Source organism: Agelaius phoeniceus, chromosome 1 (assembly GCF_051311805.1).
Source record: "Agelaius phoeniceus isolate bAgePho1 chromosome 1, bAgePho1.hap1, whole genome shotgun sequence".
Lineage (NCBI taxonomy): Eukaryota > Metazoa > Chordata > Aves > Passeriformes > Icteridae > Agelaius > Agelaius phoeniceus.
Window position 1 is genome coordinate 90,958,855 of NC_135265.1, and position 7,977 is coordinate 90,966,831.

Genomic DNA, 7,977 nt, shown 5'->3' on the forward strand with positions numbered 1-7,977 from the left:
TTTGGTCTTCTTGCCTCTCTCATGGTTTATTATGGTAAATCCTTAGCACTGACAGAATAGGTAAGTAGATTTCTTCAACTCAGTCTGTCTTCCAACATCACTTCACCCCATAGACACCAGCAGCAAATTCATAGGTTTATTCTGTGGGGATATTTTATGCATAATGTGCTCAGCATTCCAAGTTGTGGGGAGGAAGAACATTATTTGATCAAATAAGTTGTCATCAACCTACAAATTGCAATTTTTTAAAGATTTAAAACATGCTTTTTATGGTATCTTATCCAAATTCAGCTAATTCAAGATGAATTTGCTCTCCAGCCATTTTCCAAAACACAAAGCTGCAAAAGCTTCTGAAAGGAAGGATGCTGGTAATTTTAACAGTGAAAAAAAGAACCTAAACCGACAAACCTAGTTTAAATAAAAACAAATCAGAAAAAATCAGGCACTTGGTATGGAAAACTTCAGTGCAAAGAAGCTGTGTCCAAATTAAAAGGAGATAGAAGTGTACTTTAAAATGGAATGTCAGGGAACAAACCTTGCTTGCCATATTGTTCATTATTCTGGCAAGTGTTCCTTTAAAGAAAGGGGAACATTTTCTGAAGGGGAACATTGGGAATGAATTGGGTTTTTTTCTTGATATGAGGTTGGTGAAATGACATTTTGAAAACAGTCTGAAATGTTATGTTTTGTTCCAGCTTTCATCGGGAAAATTTTAAATGGTAACACCAAAATAACATTGCGTTTTAACAGTCAAGCATCAAAAACCAAGTATCTCACAAATAAACCACGCAGGACATTAAGAAACATCTTAGCTTAGGATATCATATTATCACAGGTAGGATTTTGAACCAGGATCTTTAATAACTGTCAGAGAGTAAATTTTATCTGGAAGTTCATGGAATTTGTCTTTTTCCTTAAACACTATTTCTCCTTTCCTATAAAATACTTTCTTGCAAAAATACCCGTTATGTAGAAAGGTAAATTAAAGACTGCTTCAAGAAATAAAATATTGAAGAGAAATATAAAGCTGTTGCAATTTTAAAAAAAGGCATAAAAATTGTGACAAAAGGGAAAATTTATATTAAAATTATCATATAGGTTTGAGCCCTGTTGATTAGAAGATCTAAGCTGTCATATACATAGCTATAGAACCAGCAACGAAGCTGTCAAAACTCCATAGCACACTCCTGTTTTAATTTTTTGATGCTGTTGAATTAGTGATATTATTTTTCATCATGCTCATTTGGCATTAGCTGAATTTTCATAGAAAGGTTGAATGAAAACTTTGCAACCATGCCTCAGAATTAATTCAGGGTGTTTTTTTGGGTTTTTTTACTATCTGTTTAGATTTAACCTAGAGTGGCTGGGCTTGAAATGCGCAATCGCCAAAGAAGTGTCATTCATGATCTTCAAAATTACCCATTTCTTGATATGACAAAAATATGTTAATTTGGTTTCTGAAGACCTGGTTCTTTGAGACACAGTTGTCCATTTTATAAATCTGAGAGGCTTTATAACATTGCTAATCATATATCTGAGAATAGAGTACTTATGGATAATCTCAGAGTCTGCTTTTCCAAACTGAGGTACCATGAAACCAAACCTGAGGTGTTATATCCACAACCAGATCCAGAAACCTCACACAGATATTTTGTTGAAAACAACTGGGCAGGAAGCCACAACTTCCTGAGAATGGCAGCAGATCCCATTTCCTGGCCCTCACTAAATTTTGAAATCAACAGAGCCAGGAGCTGCTGTCTTGCATAGAAGCAATATGTCACCATTGACCAGTTACATCTTCCCTCTCAAGCAGAAGGGCATGCTGAAATACATTCAGGGTCTGCCGATAAACTTAATCTCCTATTTAGAAAACAGTGAAATGTTGCTCAGAGAAGTTGTGGTTGCCCCATCCCTGGAACTGTTCAGGGCCAGCCTGGATGGGCCTTTGAGCAACCTGGTTTCATGGAAGGTATCTCTTCCCATGACAGGGGGGTTGGAATTGGATGATCTCTTTAACAGCCCTTCCAATCCAAACAATTCTATGAATACCACTCTTGAAATGTTAAAATTTGCACACACATCTGCTGTTCAGAACATAATACTAAAACCCACTGAGACAATTCTTTTTTGAGGGCGGCTCACAGATGCAAAACGCAGTTTATCATTACTAGAAATTACTTTTACACTAGGGACAAAACTCTGTGCAGAGGTCACAAGGTACTAAGTTTCAAATAAAACTGGTCAAAATTATTATTTCCCACCACAAATAGTTAGAAAAATCTTTTTTTGTATCAATGTGTAAAAAATGACAAACTTTTCTCTTTTGAGATTTTAATGAAAATTCAAAACTCTGAACAGCAAACTCTGTAAGTCCTAATTACAAATTCATCAAAAGATTGTGTTTCATGGAAATATTTTTCTTCATGACATACTGCATTTAAAAAAAATTAAAACAGACTTTGAAATACATTATTTTGAAAGTAAAATTTGCCATTTTAAAATTATTTCTATTTCATTGCCTTTATTTTATGTCATATCATATTATTTAAAAAATAATTCTGAAGCAATATATTTCAATAATTTTAAAAGAAAATATTTAACAATATGTTTCCATTTCATTTCCATAGGGAAAAAAAAGAAAATTATATTTTTCTCTGTAACATAAGATCTAGTCCTCACCCAGCTATATTTTTTTGTCCCATAGCCCCTGAGCACCCCTCTAAGAACAGATGTGAGCAACAAGGTTTTTCTTTGTTTACAGCAATGGACTGGGGTTTAACTGAATTTAATTATTTCAAAATATATATTTTATGTGGTCAGACTTGCTCAACGCAGTTTACCTTGGGTTGCTTCCTTTCACTTCAAAAATTCTAATGGGACATCAAACTGGCATGTGGTAATTATGCCACTGAATGTGTGTTATTAGTAAAGATTAGATTTATGTCTACTAAAAGATAATAAGATAAAACAGCTGTTAGACTAGAGCTGATACTGGTATATATGGTTACTGGTATAAATGTTACAGTACAAATGTTATAATGGTATACTGGTATTAATAATTACAACATTTATAGTTGCTTTTTGAGGTCCCAGAAAATCATTAACATACACTTTAGATGTCATGTTTGCATTAAATATTTGAAGATGAATTTGCTTAAAGTTTTTAGATATTGGTGGGGAAAAGGTACCTAAAAGAAAAAAATATGTTAAAAACTTATGGCACCTTAAATCTGGTACCAGCTGCTGGCTAGAGAATGTAGTTATCATAAACTTTTAAATTCTTTTTGGTTTACTCTTCTTTAAAATTATTATTCTAATAATCAAAACTTGAATTTGTGGATCTGTTCTATCTACTAGGGATACATGCAACATCCAGTGTTAATAATTGTCTAGATTAGACCTGGGTTTGGCAGATAAATACTTCATGCAACTGGCAGTATCAGAAGGAATAAGTGACTGCACATGCTTATTTAAGATGTGCTGAAAAAAAAAAAATTTCAGGAAGATTCTCATCACTTTCTCAGAAATTCCATATCTTTAAAAAGCCTTCTATTTGGTGGATTTCACTTTCTGAGTTGTGGGGTATCTATCACAGTAAAAAACTTTGTTTGTCATCTAATAAACCATCTATCTCAATAATTTATCTTAATTAATACTGAGAAAATGATGGTGCACTGAAATCCAGATAAGGTATTAATAACATGATAAACCATTTTAAGTCATTCTGAATGCTTTTAGAGTGAGGTTCCTTAGTCTAACTATACTATGTGTATACCTAAATTGAATTCTGCATAAAACAGGGAGAGAATGTTTCTGAATTATGTAATGTAAAAAGTCAAAGCCTACATCTGTGGTCTTCAGCAAAGCCCACTTAACACTCTGAAAAGAAATAGTCTGAGATTAGGCATGCAATTTTGCCTATGAAAGAGCAAATAACTTGAACAGCCAGGCTAAGCTTTGTGGTCACTGAGGCCAAGAAAAGGATTGTTTTCACAGGGAGTGGAAAGGCCTTGGTGTTTTTGGACAGTCTGCATCCATCTGTGCAGCTCTGTATCCCTTGCTGCTTCACAACACCCCTGGAACTATTTCTACCTCTTTTACCTGATCCTGCAATAAATACACCCAAGCACCTGAAGGCAAGGTGATGATGGTGTGAATTCTCATCCTCAGATACTTGCTGATTCTTGGGCAACATGTTTTCTGACTTATATAACTCTACCAACTATTCCCAAACAAACAATTCTCAGATAACTAATCCAGAATTACTTAGTCATTCTCTTATTGCTCTTCCAACTAGCTGTTCATGCTTCTTAAAAATCCCCACTGTAAGCTTTAAAGCCAGTCATGTTCATGTGAGCAGCCTAACACACTCTCTATGAAAATGGCACTTGTTCTCTAGGCATCGTAGTTTTCCTTGCAGTATTTTAACACTTGGCTCTATTTTTTCTGTGCCAGTTTTAGCCCAGATCTAGTTCACATCTCTTTAAGTCCAGGTCTATTTTCTCTATATTTAAGATTCTTTGATTAACCAAGATCAAAGAAATTCTGACAGGAGGTGCACTTGTTTATAGATAGTTTGAATTTCGCAGAGTATAACTCTATTACATGGAAGCTCTGTGTCTCTTGGTGTGTGTGTGTGTGTTTCATGGTGCACGAATAAAGATTAGGTTAACACTTTTTACATAATTGTCATTTTCATTTTAGCAGTGTTATATTACATGTTGTTTTTCTCCAAATATTTGAAGCCTAAATCGTAAAATTTGAGAAGATATCTTCAACTAGAAATTCTGATCAATAAGAATAATGTGATATGGTCTACTATACAAATAGTATAAGCAGACACCTTTAAAAGGTTTACAAGCAAGTGACAGACAAAAAGAACTCATGGGAGATTTAAGATATACATGGTGCTGATGCTTTTTTATTCCCAGGTTTATTAATTTAACACTGAAATAGTGGACATTCATTTCCACCTGTGAACTGACTTGTGACTACTTCATATTCTGTGAGATTATACCTCAAAATCCAGAAGACAATAACAAAGCATGGCACTAAGTCAGGTACCTGCCTTTTTGCTTAGCCAGAGGTAATGATTTCCACAAAAACAACAACATGTCTGAGGCACCGTGGCTCGTCCCAGGTGGAGATGGAATTTTCCTGAACATTCCAAAGAGCAATATGTATCGAGCCCAGACTTCAGCAGGTTAAGCTAATCACATTAAGCACATTACACTCTACTTCCAAAATCACCTTTGCAATTGATTATAAATGCACTACACAATTTGTATTCTGTCAACACTCATCAAGTTCTAGAATGCTTAAAATACATTCCCAAAAAAATCCATATATTAAAAATCCATATATATATGTATATGGTCCAGAAAGTATTCTGTGCTGAAGCAACACATGAAATTTGAATTAGAGGTAAGCTTGGATAGAACAATTAATTCTTTATGGGATGAGCATGGCTTTTCATGCCCAACTTGTGGAACAATGACAGAGCACAGTTTATAGAATGCTGTGACAACTTGAAGAAAATTTTCAATTCTGCATTAAATGCGTTACACAACACTGATACAATGGACACTAAATTCTGCACCAGGGGACAGAAATACAGAGCAGAATAGCTTTTTCGCATATTTCTATGTTTTGTTTAGAATTTAAGACTGATTTGATATTTTGGCAATATTCAGTAGGTGGCTACTGATGCTAACTAATTTCATTAATGGGTTTATCACTTTTTACACCTGCTGTTCACGTTCATTATTTGACTTGCTGTGAACAACAGCAATTGCTCCCTTGTCAGGGAATCTCTCATCCAGCAGAGAGTCTTATCACACATCAGTGGCCCTAAGAGGTAGGTGATGGGGGAATTGGTTTGGTAAAAGTGTGATAAAAGTGTGACATTCCACTTAATAATTATGTTTTCATAAAAGCAGAAAATTTCATGTTTCACTAGCACCATATAATGGTATCTGGAAATGGTTTTGTTTCTAACCACACTATTTGAGGTCTACGCTCAGTACGAGCAATTGTCATTCTGCATTTTAGGAGGGGCAATCTCAAATGTGCCCAATGTAAAGGTGCCTCTGACCTAGAGCAACAAGGATGTTCCCAGCTCTGCTGTCATGATGTTGGATAAAAGTTGTTCTCCTGTATAAACAACTCTGCCCCCTTCATACATTTACACAGAAAACTGGAACAATTCCTGGATTATTCCAACCGGCTTTCACTGTGTCTAAAAAAGGTTAAGAATGCACAGGCAGCTTTTTATGTCTTTCCTATCAAGTGCATGTCATTTTGGCGGAAAGATACAATTTGATAAAGGCTCCTTATAAGAATTATTATGAGCATTTTATTTTAGAGGAGGGAAAATGAATAACTGTTTTCCCTTTCCTTTGTGGCATGCAAACTCCCTAACATTTACACATTATGCAAACTTCAAGGAGAAAGCAGTTAGCATGTCAGAGAACCAGCAGTGATAACACTTGAGCAGAGCAGTCTGCAGCATTCTCTTTAGTTTCACGACAGGCACATTAGTCTGGATGTTAGCTGCTTCTCCTTAATTGGATTGCTTGCATAAATTGCAATACAAGGTGGACATGTGATAGCTTTCTTTTTCACCAATCAGTCATGTCAAGAGAACCTTATGTATTTTATATAGAAAGTAGAAAAAATGATAATTTGAAAAGATGAGAAGATGGTGCAGGGTAAAAGCTGATATTCTTCCTTTATAACAGATAGCCCCAAGTTGTAGAGGCCATTATTTCTTGCATTTTCAGAGCAAATGAACTTGACAGATGGCTGTGTCACCTAAACCCCTACCTACCAACTTGATTATGCAGAAAACAATACAATAGAAAAGAAATCATTACTGAAGGAACCTGGTTAGTCCACAGAGGGCTGAGCGGTGCAGAAGAACAAAATTACAGTTGTGGAATTGAACAGCAAGAATACATTTAACATAAAGTGGGTTACAGCAAGGCAATCAGTCATGGCTAAAGCTATTGTCTAGGCTTGCTTGCATGGTATATGAAGTAATCTGTCATCTACCAGTGAATTTATGCTTAGTTTATAGTAGAAAAATACAAAGGTTTTGCCAGGGCATGTTCTGGTAGTCTTAAGTAGCTCAACTATAGATCTATGAAATTAAAATTATGGGAATTCAGGACATTTTTCTGCTTCCAATCTGTTTAGGAGGACATTAACACCAAAGTAATTTCTTCTCCCTTCTCCCATGTTACTCAAATATTAACCAAATCCCACCACTTAAGGAAAGACAAAATAGGTTGGTCAAGACAAATACTCAATCCAGGTTGTACAGTATTACAATTACTCCATAAAAAGTTAATTTGGATTTGCTGGAGGTCTGGCTATGGAAGATATGGAATGACATTCAACAAGACAAGAAAGGGGCAGCACCTATTCCTGGTGGCCCAGTCCCCACATTAATTTTTGCACATTCTCTGCAAAATAATAAAATCTCTTTTGATTATTATTATCTCTTATTATTAATAATATTTCTCAGAGGTATTATTATATGATCTCATACAGCATTTGCAGCAATATGGGCTTCTAGTCTCTGTTTCTCTTGACAGTTTCAAGCAATACAATCCACTTCTATATGCTTGAAGGCTTACCACCTGGTAAGACCTCATGTTTGCTAATTATTTCAATAAAATACTTTTGATATAACCCAGCTCATCTAGTTTGCCGTTAACACCATTGAAAAGATCCATTTTAGCAGGATGGCCGTGTTTGTTCACAGAGAGGTGCTTGTAAAAGGTTTGATGCAGCTGGTGGAGAGTCAAGACTGCTGAGAAAAAATTACAGAGTAGGGAAAATCTCTCCCTGTAGAACACAGTGGACTTCCATCCCAGAAACAGCTCTTTTCCCTGTATTACTAGGTTTCTCTGATATTCAGTATGTACATGACTGATTTCAACTTTTTTCCTTAAGACTTTTGGGACAGTCATG